At 40.9% G+C, this 25202-nt stretch overlaps 1 long non-coding RNA gene across 1 annotated transcript; it reads right to left on the bottom strand.

Annotated features, from left to right (window-relative positions):
• Nucleotides 1-299: 299 nt before the first annotated feature.
• Nucleotides 300-24618, bottom strand: LOC309642596. The gene is made up of 2 exons (XR_014253286.1): nucleotides 23682-24618; nucleotides 300-1485 (listed from the first exon to the last, which is right to left on the bottom strand). It is a non-coding gene; the product is annotated as an uncharacterized lncRNA (long non-coding RNA).
• Between the last annotated feature and the right edge of the window lie 584 nt (nucleotides 24619-25202).

Raw genomic sequence — 25202 nt, 5'->3', positions numbered from 1 at the left:
ATATGAGACTGAATGGTGGGCTTGGGCCACACTGTAGAGAGTCTTTTACCTGGGTAAGGATTTGGAACGTAATTCTTTATGCTACTGCATATAGTATTATATGATTATAGATGATTTTAGAGTAGAGGAATGATATAATCTGAGCAGATCCCTCTGGCAGCAGGCTGTTGAATTGACTGGAGAGGGAAGAGGTACAAGAGGTTATATCAGAAGGAAAGGAGTTGACAATCCCCTCTCTCTTCAGAGCAACATGGGTTTCCCATCCTATAATGGGAAGCAGTCCTCAATCCTGGTTGAACTTTAGACTCCCCTGGAAAATGCTTAAAAATTTACTGATTCTTAGGACACACCCCAGACTCAATCAGAATCTCTGAGCTCATTTTCTGGACATCAGTCTTTTATTTTAAACACCTCTAAGTGATTTGATGTGTAGGAAGGGTTCCAATGTTATATGGAAATGGAAAAAGTGAGCCAAATTCTCATGTTTTATTGCCATCTCTTCATAAACATTTAAAAGGGAAAGATATCATCACTGCAGTCTTGACAAGTAAGATTTAATCCTTAACTAGATTGTAGTGGATCCTCTCAGAACTGAAGAAAATGGTTGATAGAAGCATAAGGTGGCACTTGGTGCTGGTCATTCAGTTCATGAGGGTGTAGACTGGAGCATGTGGTCAAGTGTGAAAGCTTGGCAGCTGGATCTTTCTGCTTGGTCCATTTCCCAGCCAGGTTAAACCCTTGTTCAAACTTACTGTGTTTCTGATTATAAATTGCTTAATCTCACTTTGCCTCATTATATTCCTGGCACATGATAAATATTCAATTAATGTTCTTTTTTCTTTTTTTTTAAATTTATAATTTACACATTTTAAGATTTATTGATTGATTGATTGATTGATTGCTATGTTGGGTCTTCGTTTCGGTGCTAGGGCTTTCTCTAGTTGTGGCAAGTGGGGGCCACTCCTCATCGCGGTGCACGGGCCTCTCACCATCGCGGCCTCTCTTGTTGCGCAGCACAGGCTCCAGACGCGCAGGCTCAGCAGTTGTGGCTCACGGGCCCAGTTGCTCCGCGGCACGTGGGATCCTCCCAGACCAGGGCTCGAACCCGTATCCCCTGCATTAGCAGGCAGACTCCCAACCACTGCGCCACCAGGGAAGCCCCAATGTTAGTTCTTATTGTTAGTGATCCTGAAGAACTTCAGCACAAACCCAAATATTAAGATGCTGTTTTAGATATGCTTCTTTGGGTCACTTCTGATTAGCTTTCTCGTTAGTTAGGCTCATGATAGATGATGGGTGACCAGCAAAGATCCAACTGATTCATAAGATAGTTCCAAATCTTGTCTGTAGATTTTCCTGGAGGTCTCAGTTTTCATCAGAACTTTGGAGATCATCTCAGTGCATCAGAAGGATGCCAATGCACAAAAGGAAAAATGTTCTGTAATATAATAAAAGCCATCTTCAAATGGTTCCAAAGTCTCAGATCTGTAAGATATAAACATTTCTTAGAGAGTTACAGATGACTATCAGGGTGAATTGCTGGGCAGATTTTCAAAAATACTCTTTGAAATCAACTATACTTCAATTAAAAAAATAGAATTAGTATGGAAATTGATCTTTGCCAAAAATTTTCCAAAAAAAAAGTGACTCTTTGATGTCTTATAATCTGAGTTAAAGGGATTGAATTCCATTGGCCATTCTTCTCTTGCTTAGCCCACAGGGGCATCCAAGGATCTTTCATAGGGTAGCAATGGGAGTCCCATAGCTTAGCAGCACACCTATCTTATCTGTACCCCACCAGCTTCCAGCTGGGCTTTAGGTAAGCTCTTTTTTCTTCTAAGCACATGGTGCTTTGATGAGAGAAGGGACCACCATCATTGGTACTCACTTCTTCTCAGCAAATAGTTTTTGCTGTTTTGACCTGTTGAACTTGGGGTTCTATGCCTTGGTACTGGATTACCTCCTTTGAAGCCTTTGATTTGATTGGTTGGCTTATCTCCAGGATATGACTAGATTTGTTCTCTTTCACCCTAGTGTCTAATGAAATTAGAAGGTTCTTTTCTGGTTCCCAAGAAGGAGATGCAAATCTCAATGCAGGTTAGAATGGACTGGATTTGGAGTAACATCCTGGGACAACCCTGGGAGTGTGAGGTAGAGAGAATTTCCTTCTCTTGAGTGGCTAGACTGTGAGCCTCTGGAAGGCAGAGCCTGTAATTTACAGGCCATGTATTTCCCTCAGTGCCTGGTATGGCTGCTTGCATTTGGCAAATGCTCAATAGGTACGTATTGCCTCAAAAAACTGTGTTTGGTCTGGATTATGACCTGCTGCCAGGTGCATCAGTGAAGACCAGGGGCTATTTCTCAGGACACCTGCTTCTGAGCCAGAGGTAGGAATCTTTGAGGGATGAGCCAGTCATCAAAGAGGAAGCTCAATCTAAACCCCTGTTCAAAGGTTTCCATGTTAGGTAAGAATAGTAGAAGAGGGCCAAATAAGAGACATGATCTTCCCATTAGTGCTTTTGGTCCAGAAAGACCCAAAAGTTGTCGCCCTGCCTGCCTCTTGCAATCAGACCAGACTATATTTTTGACAGCTGGGATATGTAAGGAGTGGTTGCACCTGTTTACATTGGGGACTACTTTGCCTTAATTTACGAGTTTGCCTGTGTACTAAATCATGAAAGCTTTTTGCTTGCTTTTCAATGAAAACATTTGACTTCCTTCCAAATGGAAGCACATAATGAGTAGACACATTGCTCTTTCCCCCAAACTCAGCTGAGCCACTTAAATTTGCCTTCCTATTCTCTCTTTCCCTCTCTATGACTCCTCTCCTTTCCGTTTTCTAAAGTAGCTCACCAAAGTTTAATTGCTCAGTGCTTTGCTAAGTGTTTAAATTCTCTCCGGGGCACTTACGTGTTTCCTAATGCAGGACTGAATCTGGATGAGTTTCAAGCAAGTGGATGATGTGGCTTGGCAGGAAATAAGGAAGGTCTTTTTACTGTTTGAAGGTGCCAGGGTAGCATCACCGTCAGATCAGCAAACTTGAATAATTCCAGAGCACTGGGGCATGGGTAATGTCTTGCCTATGATGTGGGTAATATTGCAGAATCAGTGATAATTAATAAAGAGCTTTGAATTTCTAAAGAACTTAAAGATCACTCTCGGGCATTCATTAGAAAAAAGCTGAAGATCTGTGGAAGTTACCATAGAAATGTGGGGACAATGGAATGTGAGACAGTGATTCTCATTTTTTTTAAGATGGTGATATTGTTACTATTACCACCACCTCCACCACTACCACTACCTGCTCAAACTTACTGGTACTTCCTGTGTTCCAGGCACTGCACTAATGGCTTTATATGCATTCTCTCGTTTTATGTTAATTAGCTTATATCAATTGTATGAAGTAGATACCACTATTATTCTTAGTCTACACTTGAGGGAGCAGATGCTTAGAGAGATTAAATAATTTGCCTTAGGATCTCTAGCCCTGAAGTGCTGGAGCTGAGACTTAAACCCATCTATGAGCTCAAAGCTCATATTCTTAACTAATATACTATATATGAACATAGTCACTGTAAATATGGACGTTCATTCAGTACCGTAAAATTATATTGATTAGACTAGATCATTTTCCTTAGTATTATGTGTGTATGTGGTGTGCATGTGTATGTGTGTTTTTGCCACAGTGTGCTGATGACAAAGTAAGTTATAGAAATGGGCAAAACTATTAACCTGAGCTTGGAGAGGCAAGATCCATCAGTGGAGATTAAGGATGCCTCTCCCCACTATCCTGTGAATGGACTGTAAACGTGATTTCTCTGAATCAGAAAAATCAAGTCTGAAGGGGAGAATGTTAGAGGGCTGAAGACATTAGATTCAAGGAAAGTGGTTCTGGCATTCGTCCTTGATTGTAGCAAGATGTTTAGTTAGACTGTGGTAATGTAGTAAGAGACAAGATGGTCTCACTGTGTGCAGGCAGAAACTAGAAGGCCAGAAGTGCAGGCAAGGTGCCTGTGAACACTCCCAGCCAAACTAGAGACAAGGCTAATTATTCATGATGGTGCCCCTCTGAACAGTTTTTTTAAAAACCTACATTAATTATGTTCTTTTTGTATTATGTATACTGTTTATTTTCACTTACTTTTTCTATCTTCCTTCAAGAAAAATTATTTTTGAAAATGCCAATTTGTATTAGTTCCAGTGAGAAAGAAAGTTTGGGCCAAAGAAGAACCCAGCTGGGAGGGAGTGAACCCTTGGGGAGTGGAGTGGTAGTATCGGGATAAAAATGAGGGTAATGCAAGGGGAAGGAGAAATTTTAGGCAGAAGGGGGCAGCAGTTGCTGATGTAGCTTCTCTTTTTCTGCCACTGAATTTCCTCTCTAGAAGTCTGCTTTGTTCAGCCTTTGTAGGATTTTTGTTTGATTTCTTTCAGGCATGAATCTTTAATGGAATCAAAATATAGAAATTTTAATGTTAAATGGATCACCCTGTCCAATAAAGGACAAAGAAAACAAAGATAACTGAACTTGCCAAATAAGTGGAATTTATAGAAAAACTTTAACATGAATCTTGTATATAATAAATTATATTTCTGTAAATCTATGATTTTAAATTGTATTGGCTCATTTTTGAGATCTGCTATCACAAGTAATTTGCTACCAGTAATAAAGGAAAGGAGTTTGCAAAGACCTTATTCATTTTTTAAAGTATAAATTAGAGTGGAATTAATGTATCAGTCAGGATAGGATAGGCTTTGTGCAGTAACAAACAACCCCAAAGTCTCAGTTGCTGAAAACAACAAAGTTTCATCTTGTTCTTGTTGTATGTCTATTGTGGGTAATCTGGGGACCTTGCTCCAGATTATTCACATTCAGGGATGAAAATTGATGAAACCTTATCATATGGAACGTTTCTAGTCACTACGGCAGGCAGAAGGAAGTTGGCAAATCACTCATTGTCCCTTGAAGTTTGGAGGAGACACATATTATTTCTGTTCACATTTTATTGCCCCCAAAAAGACATTTAGACTTGCCTAACTAGAAGAAAGAGGGGAAGTGTGAGCCCACCATGTGCTTAAAAGGAGAAGAATTAGAATATTGGGGAATAGCCCTATCATTACCAAAGAGGTGGATCCCTTTACTACCATGAATTGCCCTCCCTTGCATTCTGTAAGGGTCATGAGAGTGGGGAAGTGAGGCTCACAGGTAGGAATTGTCCCTAACCCACAGGCCATCTACACAACCTGTGGTGTAGTTACAGCCCACTGTGGTGTCTGTGTGTGAACATCACCCTTTGTGTCGCCCTGGGGACCGAGGCTGTGAACTCTTACCTCAGATAAGGAGGAGAGATTCAGTTGTTCTCTCCAGCTGCTGCAGTTTAGAAGATATGACTTTTTCAGTGAGGACAGGGGGACCTCCAGACACAGAGTTTCTGAGATCCCTTCCATAACTGATGTAGGCTTCTACCAGCAATATTCTAAACCTTTCCTCTAAAGGGTTTTCCCAGTCTCATCCCCACCAACTAAAACCTGGTGCTCGAGTATCTTACCTTGCAATAAACGTTCTATTTCTACTCTCTCCTAATTGTTAACATTTATTTAGCACTTACTGTGTGCCACTCACTGTTCTAAGCATTTGATGTGTATTACTCACTTAATCCTCATAACAACTCAGGGAGGTGGGTTCTGTTATGACCCTCATTTTACAACCGAGGCACAGAGAGGTTAAGGAACTTGCTGGAAAGTAGGGGAGCTGGGATTCAACCCCAGGCTGTCTGGCCTCAGGGCCCATCGTATGGCCTCTTAGTTACTAACACAGTATAATATTTGAGAAAATGAGCTCCATTTGAATGTGGATATGAACAATGAACAATGATGCCAATAACAGCTCACAGAGATTCTTAGGGACTAAAATCCTCACAACCTTACATTCTCCATTTAAATCAGTAGGACAGAATGAAGGCAGATGTACCAATGGCCCAGCAGGCCCCTTCATCTTTACGGAGCTAAGGCAGAGCAAATTTACATGATTGAGTGTTAATAGAGCCTCTGTCATGACCAGCAGAAAAACTGAAGAAGTATCTGTGTTTTCAAGAAACACAGGTTTCTGTAGACCTAAACTCATTACGATGTACACACAGGGTGAAGCTTGTAGAATCCCTGTAGGAAATCATTGTTGCAAAAATAAACTTAAAAGATCTTTCAAGCAAAAGGGGGCTGTCTAGGAATCAGTGCTAAAGTCATGAGAACTTATCCAATCATGTGCTGGTAAATATTTAACAGTTGGTTCTCTGAAAAAAAAATCTGTTTGCAGTGGTTGCCAGTTTCTGTGGTATAAATACTCCCACCATTTCAATTTCAAGTTACCTTTTGGTATCACTGAACGCACAGTTGGAAAGAGTGGCTACGAATTGGCTCTCAGGAGCTGTATGAACTGGCTTCAGCACACCAGTGACATCAGACGGGAGAAAGAAGATATCCCATAGCTCTGATTTATAAAACGTATGCATCAAATTTGAAGCAGCTTAACTGAAATGAATTTACCATTTTATCAGAGCTGCAAATGGGAAGCATATGAATTAGTTTTCTTCTAATATCTGTGAAACAATTTTTTTCAGAGATATCCTGGTAATTCCTTTTTTTGCGGCTCTTTGGAGTTGTTCTCTGGAAAATTTCCTGAAACTGCCAGGAAGCTGCTACTTTCAAAACTTTCAACTCTGAAAGAGAGAGAAAGACTAGGATGGTGACTCTGGGAGACTGGAGTGCTGAGTGCTGCCTGTGGCCGTGCCGGTGAGTAGCTGGTGATTCATCTTGAAGTGAGGACACGCCTTTAGATCCTTCTGGTGCTGACAGTTTATGGTTTTAAGTCCAGTTAAAGGGGATGGTGAGAAGGAGACGAGCATAAGGTAGATAAATGGAAAGAAGGCAGAAAATGGAGAAACAGGAAGAAAAAGACTGAGTGGGGTTGCTGGGAGAGAGAAGTGGATTTGAGAGAAAGATTGAAAAATTAACATTTATTGAGAACCTACTATGTGCCAATGATGATGAGACTGTGAGTGATTATGCGATTATGATTATCTGATTCTGAAAAGCACTTTATTTATTTATGCTATCTAATTTAACTTCCATACCGATTTTATGAGACAGTGGTTATGTTCGGTATTTTACAAATGAGGAAAATGAGCCCAGAGTTCAATTATTCACCCAAAGTTACCCTTCTAGTGAGTGGCTGAGCCAGAGGTGCAAACGAGATCTGAGAAGCTATAAATCCTGTGCCCTTTGCACAGGGCAGTGCTGCAGGAGGTTTGAGAGGAGTGTTAGATTAAGATCACTCCCAGGAGAGCATTTGGGCTGTGACTCTTATGAATTATCCTTTCACAAGTTTGTTGATCCTCTTTGCTGTTCTTTACCTGCTCAAATCTTTAAATCTTAAGAGGCTCCAGTTGGAATAGGATGACTAGAGCAGCCTATTAAGACAGAAATTATCTGCTGGGATGATGCATTCATCCAGAGAGCAGTAGAACCCTGGCAGTTGGCTAGCTTTCACCCTGGGTTGGAGGTTGCCCTTTGGATCTCTCTGTGGGAACAGTGGTAGAAAGTAGGTGTCATCTGGGCTTGAACTTAAACAGCAAGGTTGGGAAAGACAGAAGAAGAAAGAGAGGGAGAAGGAGAGAGAGAGACAGGGATGTTGAAACAATGGGCAGATTTTTGTTGCCCAGTAAAAACTGATCAGAATACTGATTCTCAGTCTCTGAGTCTGGCTTAAAATCAAAATTTGAATCAGACATCTGCTTTAATGAGTAAGAAAATATTGATTAAAGGGGCCAGACTCCCTCACCTCCCCAGCTCTGGAATCTCGCTGTTTGATAGCACAAATCGATTCTCTCTTGTGAAGGTTTAAACTCTGATTTGTGAAATAGGAACTGCATCAGGGTCCAATAAGAGCCGCCCTCAGAGCAGAGCCAAAGCCTCCAGCAGAGAAACTTCAGTGAGACACTGGCCCAAGGGAAGGGCATTTACCACTCGGGCAGATTTTGCTCAGGACACAGAGCCCTGGGTCAGAGCTCTGGGCAGCTCCTGCTGTGGACTGACCAGGAAGGGATCGGATTCCATGAGTGTGCTGTCTTTATTTTATTATACATACATGGATGGATATATCCCTCTATTATAGAGTGGTACCATGAGCTTGAATTATAGGCATGACCCTGAGTGTATTTGCTCCTGTGTCCATTGTCTCACACAGTCTGGTTCCGCCTTTTCCATTCCATGTGGGAGGTACTGAGCTGAATGACTGAATTCTGGTGCTGGGAATACGTGCATCTCCTTTGTTCTTGCTCGATGGAAGGTGAAATACTTTTCTAGGTTGGAGAACTAGTGCACATTTTGGAGTCAAATAGACCTGTATTCAAGTCTTGTGTCCACCACCCACTAGCTGTGTGATAGTGGGGAGATCATTGAACCTTGCTGAACCTGTTTTCTTGACTGAAATGTAAATAACCGTGGACTGTACCCCTAGGATTATTGCAGGGATTCAATGGGATCCTGCAAGGAGAGTGTCTAGTGGAGTGCCTGGTATGTACTAAGCAGTCCAGTAATTCCAGTAACTCTCCTATATATATTATATGTCATATATGTCACAGCACTAGTTGGGGTCTGAATAAATGGGGAAGTAGCGTTACTCTATCCAAGTGACTGTTTTCTTTCTCCTCTACCTTGTATTTCTGGCTTTAGACTCAAGTCAGCCATTAACTAGTTTCAGGAAGGCCTTCCCGTCTGTTCATTCCCCATCACCAAAAGTGTTAAACAGAGTAACAGGATGTCAGCTCTGCATCAGCTGTGTGGCTTCAGGGGCAGAAGCTTGTGCTTTCTGGACCTCAGTTCCATTACCTTTAAAGGGAGGCTGGGGTCATAGGGAATTTGACATTCCTAAGGCCTCTCTAGTGAGAACATTTCTGTATGGTTCTATGTTCTGTTTCCTGGTGCTGTGCCTTTTCCTCTTAAAAAATCCTGTTATGCTTTTAAAAGATATGTTATGCCCTTTTAGAATAGGGTGAGATCAAGGTAAATAAATGAATACATGCTGTGTGTTTTGTATGGTTGAGTGCTTGACCCAACCTCAGGGAAAAAGAAAGCCTCCTGGAGGAAGGTGCTGGGAAAATAAACATACATCGGCTCTTACGTAGTTCAGTCAATCATGAAATCCCCAAAGTGGCGTGTGATTGAGGTTGGAAGTTGTAGGAATTACAGTAAAACAGAAAATCTCGTAACATTTACATTAGAGTGGGAAACATTTGCCATATAATGTAACCTCATCATGGGAGTAAACTCCCACTATTTTTGTGTCTACAATCAAGGGGAGGAGATTATACATTCTGTCTACTACAGATAGTTAATGTAATTTAATAGCAGATTTTGCCTCAATCAGCAGTATGAACTTCCTGTATGCCTCTGGCTCTTTTTTTGACTGCCAGTTCCATACTATGATCCCAGGACACCACCATGAGTGAGAAGCACATCAAGGTGTCTACTCACCAATTCTGAGACTCGAAATGCCATGACCTTCCTAACTCTGGCTTCAACTTTAAGACAATCCATGCAGAGTTGGAATAACTCTCTAGAATAACCCATAGCCTGTACTGATTTTGAACACCTACCTGATCTCCATCACAACTAATGCCACCTCCACCTGCTATCCCTATCCCAGCTCACAGCCCACTTTCTCCCACTGCTCATTCTCTAATGTAAAGGCAATAGATGGGGAATTCCCTGGTGGTCCAGTGGTTAGGACTCCATGCTTTCACTGCAGGGGGCCTGGGTTTGATCCCTGGTTGGGGAACTAAGATCCCGAAAGTTGGGGGGCGTGGCCAAAAAAAAAAGAAAGGCAATGGATGCATTTTAGTAGTGCGTCTTTGTGGAGACTGAAAAAAATTAGTATTCGGAAAGATAATGTTATGATGTAGACTGATATGATAGGCAAGATGGTTAAAACTTTTTTAGGGCCTTCCCTGTGACCTTCAAAGATCTCCATGTGGGTTTCCAACTACAGAATCTGCTTCACCAAGTATCCTTTCTAAGAGTGGCTGGAGGCTCTCTAGGAGCAGGACTTATTTTGCTTCCAGTGACTGCTTTTAGAGAGTATGAGTATCCTCCCACCACCAGCTGAAATAAACCTTCTTTTTTAAAAAAATTTATTTATTTTATTTATTTATTTTTGGCTGTGTTGGGTCTTCGTTGCTGCACGTGGGCTTTCTCTAGTTGCGGCGAGCGGGGGCTACTCTTTGCTGAGGTGCGCGGGCTTCTCATTGCAGTGGCTTCTCTTGTTGCGGAGCACGGGCTCTAGGCGCACGGGCTTCAGTAGCTGTGGCCCGCGGCCTCTAGAGCACAGGCTCAGTAGTTGTGGCGCACGGGCTTAGTTGCTCCACGGCATGTGGGATCTTCCTGGACCAGGGCTCGAACCTGTGTCCCCTGAATTGGCAGGCGGATTCTTAACCACTGCGCCACCAGGGAAGCCCATGAAATAAACCTTCTAAATGTCTGATAACACTGAGTATCCTGACCAACAGGGCACCATGGTAGAAGCTGCTCAGTCTCTCTTGATGCTTGCAAGTCTCTCTTGATGCTAAGCCCACAGAATCTAGCTTTACCCAGAGACAGTGATGACTCTGTCATCAGACTAGAAGCATCTTTTTGCAAGCAAAATTCTGCTTTCAAAATAATGCAAATCCTCTAATAGTGGGACTTTTCATCTTGGCCTTTTCTGTCTTAAGTTTATAAAACCTCCTGGACATCACCATGGCCTCCCCAGAAATCTATAAACTGCTGGTATCAGTGGGTGCTCATTTTCCAGATCTGAGAACATATCAGGGCTGTAGCCCACAACAGTTGCAGAATATCTGAGGAGAGAAAGCTGGTTATAGGACATATACTCCAGCAGACCTGTTACAACATCTTAGCATTCTGCCTGCTTTGCAAAGCCCGTTGTCCTTAAACATACTATTGTTGAGAACTTGTCACATGGCTCCAGTTAAATGGAAGGGAGGCAGGGAAATGCAGTCCACGCATCAGTCTACCCAGAAAGAGCAACCAAGCTTGGTGATCATCTAGATGTCTGTGTCACAGTTTGGAAAGCACTATGGAGTCAACCCTCGAATAGCTGAAATAAACCTTCTAAATGTCTGATAACACAAAATCCAAACAGATGTCACAAAAATAATTAGTAAAAGGCCAAGGAGCTTTAGCTACAGGAAATAAACTGTGACCTGGAACTATAGTTACTCCCATTTCTCAGTGGGAGAAAATGAAACAAATTAAACACAGATCTCAGTCAAATCTGACTTCTGCCTTTGGTTGATATTCAGTACAATGAGAAATCAATAGTGTGAGTGTCAGCCACACCCAGAGGCAGAGATGAAAGTATCCAGAGATCAGTCACCCAGAGTTCTAAAGAAAGGGGGGATGCTCTACTTGGTCCAGTTGGCATAGGAACATTAAAGAACAGGGTGACCTATGACCTTGTTAAAAGTGTCATCTGTTAGGACTTGGGACCTTCCTAGGAGATGAAATAGTTCTCTCTCTTGAAATTCCAATGTAACAGTAAAAATCACAAAAGTGAAGCTTTATGAGCACTTACTCTGGGCCAGGCAGTACCCCTGCATTGTCTTATTTTCCTTCACAAAGAGGTAGGCGCTATTAGCCTTACTTTACAGATGAAGAACCAAGACTTAGGGAAGTTAAGGAACTCTCCAGTGTCACATAGCTACTAAATGGTATAGTTAATATACAGACCCCGGTGTGTGTAACAGCAGAGACCATGCGCTTACATAATGTAAGAAAGATTGGTGAATGGATATACAGTTGTGTTTTAGGTTAAAATAAGCTTTTGGGGTTTGACAAAGAGGAATTCCAGATGTTCATGTCTGACCTTTCTGACACCCTGTGCCTTTAGTCTAACTGCTCCAGCTAGAATTTTGCTCTCAGTGGAAAACAGTGAGGTGCAGCAGTGGTTGCCAGTCACCTTTCTTGTATTTTCTCTTGATGATGATGACTATATTTGCCTTTTTCAAATATCATGGCATTTCTTTTGGTTTTCGTACATGTAGATAGCCACACAGCCTCTGCCCCTTCTCTTTGAAAACTTCAGCAGGTTTCCCTGTTCCTCACAGTTTGGCAATGGAGCTTCTAAGGAACACACAAAATATCCTGACAGACAAGGAACAGAGATCAGGGGGCACTGGATGAGATGGATTTAAAGAACAAAGACAGACAGTGGTTGTTATTTAGAGACCAGAAACCAATGTGAAAGCAGGAATTGAAAAAGGAGGAAGCAGAGACATCAGTTCAGCTATTTAAGGGGAAAAGAGCCCAAAGTACATCATAAAGGATAAAAATGTGGACATTTGTATCTTCATTAAGGAGCTTATTAATTAGAGTTGAGTTGTTAACTGGTTTATAGTTCCCTGGGACTAGAATGAGCCTCTAAGAGGAGCCTAGGCAGAGAACAGCCAGTCTGGAGAATTACCGTGGCTTGCCTTGGGGTTTGCCCCAGCCTCCTAGACAACTTAATATCTGGCAGTGAGGTTTTCAGGCCTGGGCTGCTTTACCATGAGGCAGGACAAATTCCCAGGCTCCTGGTTTGGATAAATAAAACATACCCGAGGGTGGGTCTGTCCTGTGGATCTAAAATTTGGAACTGCTGACATTGCTTGCCACTTTGGGACCCAACCCGTGTTTTTGTGGGAATGTCACCTGGGCCTATCCAGTCCTAGGGTGAGGGTGTGGATTGGGTATCTGTGGTCCAGATCTGGGTAGGGAGCATCCCATGATGACGATACACAGATTTTCTTCTCTTATTCCTGATCCTCATAAATCCCTAGGGCCTACGTGACAGAGTACATTTCTTGCCACACTGGCCTAATGCTCAATTGCAAAGAATATCAACCACATATTTAGTGCGCAACCCCTGCTTCCTCCCTATACCTACATTTATTCTCCCCTGGTAAAAACTGCTGGCTTGGTACTTCTGGACTCTGGTAAGTAATTAATACACTAATTGACATTTAAGTGCTAAAGGCTAAAGTAGTACTTGCTTCAGGAGTTGTTCCTTTGGCTTATGGAAAGGTTAAGGCTTAATTCAAAAGAACACTTTTTTTTTTAACATCTTTATTGGAGTATAACTGCTTTACACTGTTGTGTTAGTTGCTGCTGTATAACAAAGTGAATCAGCTATATAAATATATCCCCATATCCCCTCCCTCCCATCCTCCCTATCCCACCCCTCCAGGTGGTCACAAAGCACCGAGCTGATCTCCCTGTGCTATGCAGCTGCTTCCCACTAGCTATTTTACATTTGGTAGTGTATATATGTCAATGCCACTCTTTCACTTCGTCCCAGCTTACCCTTCCCCCTCCCCATGTCCTCAAGTCCATTCTCTACATCTGCTTCTTCATTCCTGTCCTGCCCCTAGGTTCTTAACCATTTTTTTTTAAGATTCCATATATATGTGTTAGCATACAGTATTTGTTTTTCTCTTTTTGACTTACTTCACTCTGTATGACAGACTCTAGGTCCATCCACCTCACTACAAATAACTCAATTTCGTTTCCTTTTATTGCTGAGTAATATTCCATTGTATATATGTTCCACATCTTCTTTATCCATTCATCTGTCTATGGACACTTAGGTTGCTTCCATGTCCTGGCTATTGTAAATAGAGCTGCAATGAACATTGTGGTACGTGACTCTTTTTGAATTATGGTTTTCTCAGGGTATATGCCCAGTAGTGGGATTGCTGGGTCGTATGGTAGTTCTATTTTTAGTTTTTTAAGAAACCTCCATACTGTTCTCCATAGTGGCTGTATCAATTTACATCCCACCAACAGTGCAGGAGGGTTCCCTTTTCTCCATACCCTCTCCAGCATTTATTGTTTGTAGATTTTTTGATGATGGCCATTCTGACCGGTGTGAAGTGATAACCTCATTGTGGATTTGATTTGCATTTCTCTAATGATTAGTGATGTTGAGCATCCTTTCATGTGTTTGTTGGCAATCTGTATGTCTTCTTTGGAGAAATGTCTATTTAGGTCTTCTGCCCATTTTTGGATTGGGTTGTTTGTTTTTTTGATATTGAGCTGCATGAGCTGCTTGTAAATTCTGGAGATTAATCCTTTGTCAGTTGCTTCGTTTGCAAATATTTTCTCCCATTCTGAGGGTTGTCTTTTTGTCTCGTTTATGGTTTCCTTTGCTGTGCAAAAGATTTGAGGTTTCATTAGGTCCCATTTGTTTATTTTTGTTTTTATTTCCATTTCTCTAGGAGGTGGGTCAAAAAGGATCTTGCTGTGATTTATGTCATAGAGTGTTCTGCCTATGTTTTCCTCTAAGAGTTTGATAGTGTCTGGCCTTACATTTAGGTCTTTAATGCATTTTGAGTTTATTTTTTGTGTATGGTGTTAGGGAGTGTTCTAATTTCATTCTTTTACATGTAGCTGTCCAGTTTTCCCAGCACCACTTATTGAAGAGGCTGCCTTTTCTCCATTGTATATTCTTGCCTTCTTTATCAAAATTAAGGTGACCATAGGTGCATGGGTTTATCTCTGGGCTTTCTATCCTGTTCCATTGATCTATATTTCTGTTTTTGTGCCTGTACCATACTGTCTTGATTACTGTAGCTTTGTAGTATAGTCTGAAGTCTGGGAGCCTGATTCCTCCAGCTCCATTTTTCTTTCTCAATATTGCTTTGGCTATTCTGGGTCTTTTGTGTTTCTCTACAAATTGTGAAATCTTTTTTCTAGTTTGGTGAAAAATGCCATTGGTCGTTTGATAGGGATTGCATTGAATCTGTACATTGCTTTGGGTGGTATGGTCATTTTCACAATGTTGATTCTTCCAATCCAAGAACATGGTATCTCTCTCCATCTGTTGGTATCATCTTTAATTTCTTTCATCACTATCTTATAGTTTTCTGCATACAGGTCTTTTGTCTCCTTAGGTAGGTTTATTCCTAGGTATTTGATTCTTTTTGTGGCAGTGGTAAATGGGAGTGTTTCCTTAATTTCTCTTTCAGCTTTTTCATCATTAGTGTATAGGAATGCAAGAGATTTCTGTGCATTAATTTTGTATCCTGCTACTTTACCAAATTCATTGATTAGCTCTAGTAGTCTTCTGGTAGCATCTTTAGGATTCTCTATGTAGAGTATCATGTCATCTGCAAACAGTGACAGTTTTACTTCTTCTTTACTGATTTGGATTCCTTTTATTTATTTTTCCTCTCTGATTGCTGTGGCTAAAACTTCCAAAACTGTGTTGAATAATAGTGGTGAGAGTGGGCAACCTTGTCTTGTTCCTGATCTTAGTGGAAATGGTTTCAGTTTTTCACCATTGAGAACGATGTTGGCTGTGGGTTTGTCATATATGGCCTTTATTATGTTGAGGTAAGTTCCCTCTATGCTCACACTCTGGAGAGTTTGTATCATAAATGGGTGTTGAATTTTGTGGAAAGCTTTTTCTGCATCTCTTGAGATTATCATATGGTTTTTAATCCTTCAGTTTGTTAATGTGGTGTATCACATTGATAGATTTGCGTATATTGAAGAATCCTTGCATTCCTGGGATAAACCCCACTTGATCATGGTGTATTATCCTTTTAATGTGCTGGTGGATTCTGTTTGCTAGTATTTTGTTGAGGATTTTTGCATCTATGTTCATTAGTGATAAAAGAACACTTTCTAATCATAGATTTCCATGTATTTTAGCCCTAGAGTAGTGAATATATTTTGGGAAGTTTGTAGCAGTCATGTGGTAGATTCTGTTGATTGCAGTATTCAACCTCCATTTTTACTTAACTCTCCTTTTTTGGAGAGATTAGAAAGCTAAAAACTGCATTTCCAATAACTCTTACCATCGATGGCTCTGGGTATGAAATAGATTCTTCCAGTTGGACGCAAAAGATATAGAAGGTGGGAGGATGGTGGAGGCCATTCTCCTGCCTCTTTTGTCTGTTTCTGCTGGCAAGCAAGGAAGGGGAAACACAAGTTGTTTCTGCGTCAGTATTCCAGTGTCTAATCTCCAGCTTCTTGAGTATCAAGAGGCAGTGATAGCATCAATGTGTTCTTGATTCAGCTCCTTGATTCTAGGGCTCCAGGCACACGGATATGACTTTGTATTTATATATCCAGTGGCAGCATCAGACGTGGATCAGTTTTATATTTTTCTGGGTGTAATTCCTAGAGGCCCATCTTGGAACCTGCTCCCTTAGCCCTTACAGCAATGTGTAAACTTTGAATTCCCTGCATTAAATCCCTTCCTGCTCAAAATCCCTACAGTGCTTTATACTTTCTGTGTTGAAACTTGACTGTTAGATCCTTCAAGTGGTTTATATTAAACTTACTCCTGAACCTATTCCTAATCCTAGAATCTGAGTCCTAAGTTTGACATGGGAGTGGAGATGAGAAATAAGGGCCCCATTCGGAGAGAAGACAATGCAAGTGTGGGAACTAAGTGCCACAGATTGTGGCATTGACTTGAGTCTGGCTCAGTAATTAGGTTTGACTAGACCAGGTGTTGTCTGCTGTGAATGTCACCAATGTCTTGTAGAGGGTTTAGGTCATTGCAGATTGTATTGGCAGCCATTGCTTTTATTTTTTAGCTCTCTTGGGGCTAAAATGCAGATGAGGGTGGCCTAAATAAGTGATGGGTATGTGTGTTTGCCTGTTGCTTAGCCCCCCTGCCCCTTTTTAAGATTTATTTATTTATTTAGTTTATTTTTGGCTGCATTGGGTCTTAGTTGCGGCACGCCGGATCTTCCTTGAGGCATGAGGGATCTTTCGTTGTGGTGTGCGAGATTCTCTCTAGTTGTGGTGTGCGGGTTTTCTCTCTCTAGTTGTGGTGTGCAGGCTCCAGGGCACATGGGCTCTGTAGTTTGCAGCACGCAGGCTCTCTAGTTGAGGTGTGCGAGCTCAGTAGTTGTGGTGCGCAGGCTTAGTTGCCTTGCAGCATGTGGGATCTTAGTTCCCTGATCAGGGATCGAACCTGCGTCCCCTGCCTTTTAAGCCCGATTCTTTACCACTGGACCACCAGGAAAGTCCCCGCTTAGCCCTTTCTTAATTGTTGAGATAGATCAGTGAGGGTAATGTAGTCATATTTCCTAGTGGGGAATGTAGTTTGGTGTGGAAATAATTGAATTGGTAATGGGAAGGTGGAAGTGTTGTTTTGTGTTGAAATATTCATTTATCCCATAACAGTTGAGTAAATGTAGCCATTAGTGTATGCATATAATCTTCTTTACCTGCTGCTAGAACACTCAGAGGGTTAGACACTTCCTGCTGAGAAACATATTTGAGAAAGACGAGCATTTTAAAAAGAGCATGAATCTGTTCGCCATCTGGGGAGGCAAGAATCATTCTTCCATGTTCAGCACGAATTCAGGTGAGTTCTGGAGAGGGGGAGCAGTGATGTTGCGCTAAATTTTGGCTGCCTACTGAATTCAGCTTTCCTTGTAACTGAAGATCCTCCTGAGCAAACAGTAGCTTGAAGGCAGAACATCATGGAAAGTGAGGCATACCTCTGAGGTCTTTCAGACAAGGAGTAGTTAGAGGTGGTGTCAATTTTTGTACTAAAGGCATCATCCTTTCCAAGATGGCCCTGTAAACATTTTTAGTTTTCTGTAGAAATTGTCTTAAATGCTTGGTTGCTTTATAGAAAATGGCCTTGCCTCACATAGAGAAAACATTTCCACTCTCTTTATGCTTTTATTTATTTCATTGAATTAACCCTCATGTAAATGGTTATTACTGAGCACCAAATATTAACTCAATTCTTAGAGCAAACTTTGGAGGTAGGTACTATCATTTTTCCCATTTTATGGATGGAAAAACCAAGGAACAGAGAGATCAAGGAACTTAGCCATAGTCGCACAGCTAGTAAACCAGGATTCAAAACCATGTAGTGACTCCACAGCCCCTGCTCTGAGCCACTGTGCTGTAGACTGCTCATCTTTCCCTTTTTCTTCATCTCAGAGAACGTACCATTTTGCCTTCTTTCCAAGGCCAGGAATGCTGCATTTTGTACAGATTGTTCACTCCCTAAGAGGGCCCAGTCAAGGGGGCTTGGAGAACGAAGTCTAGCCTGTCCTCTGTTCACCAAGCTGTGTGTTCTTGTGGTGCTACACCCACCCAGAGTCTGATTTGGACTAAGGTGCTGTATGGGGTAGCAGCAGCTTACTCTAAGGCTCACTCCTCCATCCGACCACTGGATCTCACCCCTTCCTGTCTCTTCCAGCACCTTGTATTTCAGTGATTTCCCAAGCATTGGCAAGAATTTGACATTTATGACACGAACCTATACTTCCTAATATCTGTTTATTTTCTGAAGGTAGTTTTAGTTTCTCTTGTCTATACCACAGAACTAATGTCCAAACCCTTTCAATAACTTCATAGCCTTTTTCCAGGAATCTTTTGAAGTCCTCTGGGTCCTTCTTAATTATAAAGCTGCTCAAGAATGAAAAGCAAAGTCATCATTAAACTATGGAACGAACCCAAGGCCTTTTACAGCATTGTTTCCTGGGAAGGTATGTTCTGAGTTTCATTCGAGGTTGCCCAGAGAGTTTTTCCCTTTAACCTAAGGGGTTGAGAATGTAGAGTGATTGGTGCTGACAGTGAGGTGGTGGCTGTTTATGTGACTTGGCCATCTACAGCTGGGTATTCATAGCTTTGTACACCTCTTCCAGCTGGTTTCCCAAAGCCACTTTTGCCATCCTCTAATTCATTCTTGACATAGACAGCCAGAATGATCTTTAGAAATGCAAGGGTGATTATGACACTTCTCTTCTCAGAATCCTGGAATGGCTTGTAATTGCTATTAGGATAAGATCCTTAACACGGCTTATGGAATGATCTGGCCCTTGTCCAGCTCTTCAGCTGCATGTTGATCTCTTCTCCTCCCTGTCACTTTGCTTTAGCCATATTGGTCTCCTTTTTGTTAGTTCTAGTGTTCTAAGCTCTCTTCCACTATAGTTTCTTCATACGTGCTTTTCCATTTACCTGAAATATTCTCCTTCCTTCTCCTCGCCTGGCCAACTGGCACTCATCCTTCAGATCTTTTACTTGAACGTGACTTTCTCAGGAAAAAATGCTTTTGTACTCAAGGCAACATGTGGTTTTCCTTTAGAGCACTTATTACAGGTTACTGTTAAATGTATTTAATGTCTCTCTTCCCGCATAGACTGTAACCTCCACTAGGTAGGGGCCATGATTGTCTTATTTTTTTCTTCTGCACCTAATAAGTTTGAATAAATATCTGCTGAATGATTAAATGAGTGAGTGAATCAACGAGTAAATTAACCAGATTTGGCTTGCATATATGCCTGGGTTTTTTTTCCCCCAACTTAGGCTTCAAATTTTCTGAAGGCAGGGGCCATACCTTTTCTCATTTTCATAGGGCCTAAATTGTCTAGTGCAGTGCTTTGCAAATAGTGAGCCTCAATGAAGAATTCCTGGTTAATTAATTGACCTGCCAAGCTCAGATGAATTAGGTAAGGTATGGAAAAATAAGGAAAAGGTGAGGATGAAAAATATGGGGTCATTCTAATGAAAGAGTATGGTCTGGTGTTTCAAAGTACAGTGATATACGGGTCCCTGCTTATGTCCAGTGGTCAACAAATTAGTAGATAATGCCCTATATCGAGCCCTCTATTTTCAACCTGATTGCTTGTTTAGCTGACGATTTTTGTCTCCATTAAAAGTCTTTGGTTAGCATAGGTGAAGGTCTTTGGCCTGGGTTAGTAACAGCTGCTACTTGTATTTACTCTTTTGTTTCTGAGAATAATTGCTGTTTTTCATCAACTTGTTGAGATGCCAAGGACCACCTGTAATAGGTAGCTGATTAAACTCATTGTGATGATGGAAACAAGATGTCTCAGGTTTTATCTTTTAATTTACTGATTTTAGATGGGGAGTAATTTTCATGGCTACAGACCATGCTTGTTATCTCCACAATCAACTGTCTTCAATTCTTTCTGTTGGAAGAAGGCAGGACAGAATCCTGAGCCTCTGATTCAGAGGGTCACAAATCAATCTTTCTCCTATGCCTATTGATTCCAACTTAAATTAGTGAAGTTCTAATCTATGTCTTCTTTTTCTTTCCTTCTCCATTAAAAAAAATTCTCCCCTATGCTGTGAAGAAAGACAGGAAAGTAGAAAAGTAATGGGAATAGATTTTGCATCTTCTTTTGGTCTGTCTGCATTATCATCATTGCCTTCTTTTCAATGCCATCTTGGCATATTGTACTTTAAAAGCCCTTTCACATGTGTTTATCTCATATGCTTCTCTTTCAATAGTTACCCAATTTATAGCTGAGGAATCTTGGGCTCACAGAGGCCAAATGAATTAGCTAAGTTCATATGGCTAGATAATGAGTGAAACTGGATATATTTCCTAGTACTCTTTTGGTTGTAAGGAACAAAAAAATCAATTTGAACCAGCTACTAGCTTAATAGAAAGGAATATACTGCAAGGAGTTTGGACTTGTTTACAGACTAGAAGAAAGAGTTATAGAATCAGGTCAACTCTGGAGACTTTCGGAATTAGAAACAGAGATCTGAAGCCTGCAGGAATTTTTTAGTCCGTCTCATATCTGTTTCTTTTGGGGTACCGACATCATTGGGTCAAACCTCCCCATGTAGTAGGGGACATGGTTGTCAGTAGGGCTGCCATGTATTGCATGCAGTGTACAATTCTGCTCCAAGGGATACTAATCATATCTTAGAAATCAAAGATTTGTATGTTTATTGTGGCAAATTTCCAGCAGATGGCATTCAAGTGTCTTTTCTAACAAAAGTCAGTAAAATGATTTGAGGAAGAGGTACATTTCTCTATTTGCACAAAGGTGCCTTAGTGGGTAGTGGGGACCTTGTCTTTCTGAGATCATGCTTTTCCTGATTATAACCAAAGAAAAAAGAAAAACCTTCCCCATGACAGAAAGAACCTAGACAATAACTTTGGTGGATTTGGCTTGGGCTCCATCTTGGATCAATATCTATGGTTGGGAGTGGTTCATGATTGACTCCTTTAGACATTACAGTTTTCCCTGTGGAAACACTCTTCTTTCTATGTATAAAATTCCACTGCTGCCTACATAAGGCAGTGAATCCACATGTAATCACAAGTATACTCCCCACCCCCAACTCTTTCAAGAGAGGTATTTCAAAGTATCACCCACTACTGCATTTACTAACAAGTTCAGGGTGTTTGGGAGACATGGCTCCTCAAGGTTCTGAACGCTGTGGGCATTGGGACTAATTTAACCATTTCCAACCCATCTAAGATACAATAGTACAGGAAAAAGAAAGTAGCCACAATAAGAATTCAAGTTTGGAAAAGAGGGAGAAGGATAAGCAACATGAGTGGGACAACTCCAGAGGATATGCCATACTCCACTGAATAGGACTAGTAAGGCATATCCATTTTTCACTCACTGCCTTGGCTGCTGTTAGGTCTTTGGCATTCTGTCCCCAGGAAGCTTTGCCTTGATCACTTCCCTTCATGGCCACAGTAAACAAGAGGACAGCTCGTGGAAGGCTGTATTCTTCCAGAAGCCCAGTTGCTATCATTGTTGTACAGAGACCCAGGAATTGCCTTAGAGATGGAGCAACTGCAGGCTTCTAATTGAAGAATTTCTTTAGCAAAGCACATCCTTTAAAGAGCTAGTTGGCTGTCAATGTTGAGTTCATTTTGATGAGCTCTGTTGACTTATTTTTTTTTAGCATTATTTTTTAATTTATTTTAATTTACTTATTTATTTTTGGCTGTGTTGGGTCTTCGTTTCTGTGCGAGGGCTTTCTCTAGTTGTGGCAAGTGGGGGCCACTCCTCATCGCGGTGCGCGGGCCTCTCACTATCTCGGCCTCTCTTGTTGCAGAGCACAGGCTCCAGATGCGCAGGCTCAGCAGTTGTGGCTCACGGGCCCAGCCGCTCCGCGGCATGTGGGATCCTCCCAGACCAGGGCTCGAACCCGTGTCCCCTGCATTAGCAGGCAGACTCCCAACCACTGCATCACCAGGGAAGCCCCGATGGGCTTTGTTGACTTATAACCAACCAGCAGTTTTGTTGATTCATAATATTTGGCTCTACACTCTGCCTTTGAAATTTATGTCTTCTAGAAACATACCCATAGGACGTTGACAATCCTCCTGTGGCCTCTGTTTAATAACTTCTCCCTTGGCCCCTGCCTCAGGGCAACTGAAGGAATAGGCTGAGTTGGTAAAACAGAGCTCTTCTGCCCTCTGGCCCCTCGTTGCTTCCCAATTATTTGCACTTTATGATGGTAAAAATTACTGCCTTTTCTTTGGGGCAAGTGCACAGCAGGAGCTGTTTTGGAAAAGTCTGAGTGGTCAGGCTTTTCCCATTTCTAGGTTACTCCTGGATATCCCCTCTCCTTGATGGTGAAATAACTTCGCTGTAGGACACAGAATTCATCTCTAACAGTTTAGCAGGCAGCATGGTTTTCTGATCCTTAGCAGCTTTGGATCAGTAGCTACATATAGATAAGGCCTCTGTTTTAACAGCACTATATATCTATCTTCTTATTTCATATCCATTTTAAGAAATGCCAGCTTGGATTGAGGCTTATTTTCCTTTTAAGGGACCTTACCAAAGGCCATAAGAAGTATCCAGTGTGCTCTTTTTTTTTTCTTTCTTTCAAATTTTAATCATTTATTAAAGCAATTGTTTTATCAGTCATTTTTCTGGTACGGCTATAAACGAAGTCCCCATAACATCTCTTGACTTCCTGTCAGTGTTCTATTGATACATTCTAGTTTTAAAGTTTTTTAAATTGAAGTATAGTTGATTTATAATATCATATTAGTTTAAGGTGTATATAATAGTATTCAATATTTTTATAGATTTAAAAAACTTTTAATTTAAAAAAATTTAAAATTTTATATTTTATCCATTTAAATTTATTATAAAATATTGACTGTATTCCCTGTGATGAACCATATATCCTTGCTGCTTATTTATTTTATACATAGTAGTTTGTACTTCTTAATCCCCTACCCCTATCTTGCCCCCTTCCTTACTGGTAACCACTAGTTCTCTATATCTGTGAGTCTGTTTCTGTTTTGTTATGTTCATTCATTTGTTTATTTTTCAGATTCCACGTATAAGTGATATCACACAGTATTTGTCTTTCTCTGTCTGGCTTCTTTCATTAAAGCATAATACCCTTCAGGTCTCTCCATGTTGTTGCAAATGGCAAGATTTCAGTCTTTTTTATGGCTGAGTCTTATTTATTATTTTTCTACCAAGCCACCAAAATATTATTGTCTGTCTGCCAAGATACAGCAGGTAATAGTTAATATCTACTTTGTTTTCATGTAAGAATTGCCATCTTTCCAGCTGGGAGTAAGTAGTGTGATTCTCACTTCCTGTACCTCATATCAATTAAACCCAGTCTACATTTAATACTAATTTCTGTAGTAATTAGTAATCTTTGTATTGCTAGTGAGAGAAACTCAAGTGTAAGTAGCCTAAGGGGAAAAAAAAGTAGGAGGAAATTATTGGAAAGATCTTGGGTCAATCACATAAGAGCTACAGAGAGAGGCAACTCTGGAAACTTCTGTGGCTGCAACTGGGGAGTTGACGGTCTCCTATTGCAGATTCTCTCTGTTGGCTTCATTTGCCAACAATGTTTACCTTTTCAAAGCACCTCCATTCTGTTTTCATTAGTGGCTCTTACCACGTCCCACTTAGCACCGAGGGTACGCATTTCTCCACAGCCCCTTCAGCATTCATTGTTTGCAGAATTTTTGCCGATGGCCATTCTGACTGGTGTGACCTGATACGTTTTTGTAATTTGGATTTGCATGTCTTTAGTAATTCCTAATGTTCAGCATTTTCCCACGCCTTTTTCTTTTGTGCCAAAAAAAAAGAAAAAAGGGTGAGTAAAATATACCTCTTGAAATTGTCTTCTTTAAAGGTTGCCCTCTTTTGAATTTTCTGGTGGATTTTCGACCCCAGGATTTTTTTTGAGGGCAGCTGTCATTTACAGGCCTGCCATGATTGTGAATATTTAGTGACCATTAGCACTGAGTTTAAAGCTGCTGTTGTGGGAAACGGCCACAAGGCGGCAGCATTTCTCCATTACCAAATCTGGTTACTAGGGCAGCACAGCCTTTCTGGAAGTCGTGATCCTAGGTTGTAAATTAGAATGGAATGTGTCAGGAAAAACCCCCATAAGTTTATGTCTCATTACTTCTTGTTCATTGTTTTAATTTTTTTAATCAGGGTAATGAATAGAATATTGTTTGTCCTAGGTGTACACAATCTGGTTAATTTGTACATCATATATATCTATCCATATACAGATCCTATTCCCATGTAACTTATTACAGAGTGTTCTGTAGACCTCCCTTGCTATATGGTCTGTCTTTTGATATATGTATTTAATATGTATTTGTATACGTATGGTAACCCGAATCTTAATTTATCAATTCCCCCCACCTTTCCTTTTAGATAAGCAAAGTTTGTTTTCTAAGTCTGTGGGTGTCTTTCTCTGTGGAAATGTGTTCACTGCAGCAGTCTTACAATAGCCAAGACATGGAAGCAACGAAAAAGTCCATCAAGAGGTGAGTGGACCAAGAAGAACTGGTACAGGTACAGATGGAATATTAGCTAGGGAAAAAAATGAAACAATGCCATTTGCAGCACCATAGATGAGTCTAGAGGTAATCACGCAAACTGTACTAAGTCAGAAAGCGAAAGACACATATCCTGTAATATGACTTATAGGTGTTAGCTAAAAATTGATACCAATGAAGATATTTCCACAGAGAAAGGCAATCACAGATTCATTAAACAAACTTATGGTTCACCAAATGGAAAGGTGTGAGGATTGGATACATTAGGATGTAGAAACACATGTGAAATATATAATCACCAAAGACCTATGGAATACCAAGAGAAGACTACTCCATGTTGTGTCATAACCTACATGGGAAAAGGATCTGAAGAAGAATAGATACATGTATATGTGTAAAAGAACCACATCTTGCACACCTAGAACAAACAAACCATTGCAATCAAATTTGCTCTGATAAAAAATAAAAATTAAATTAAAAAAAGAACAAGAAGTAATGAGACATAAACTTAAGGGGCTTTTTGCTGGCACATTGCATTCTAATTTACAACCAGAACACGACTTCCATTAAAGCTCTG

This window comes from Balaenoptera physalus, assembly GCF_965194825.1.
Source record: "Balaenoptera physalus genome assembly, chromosome: 14".
Lineage (NCBI taxonomy): Eukaryota > Metazoa > Chordata > Mammalia > Artiodactyla > Balaenopteridae > Balaenoptera > Balaenoptera physalus.
This window is presented reverse-complemented; position numbering and strand designations above follow the sequence as displayed.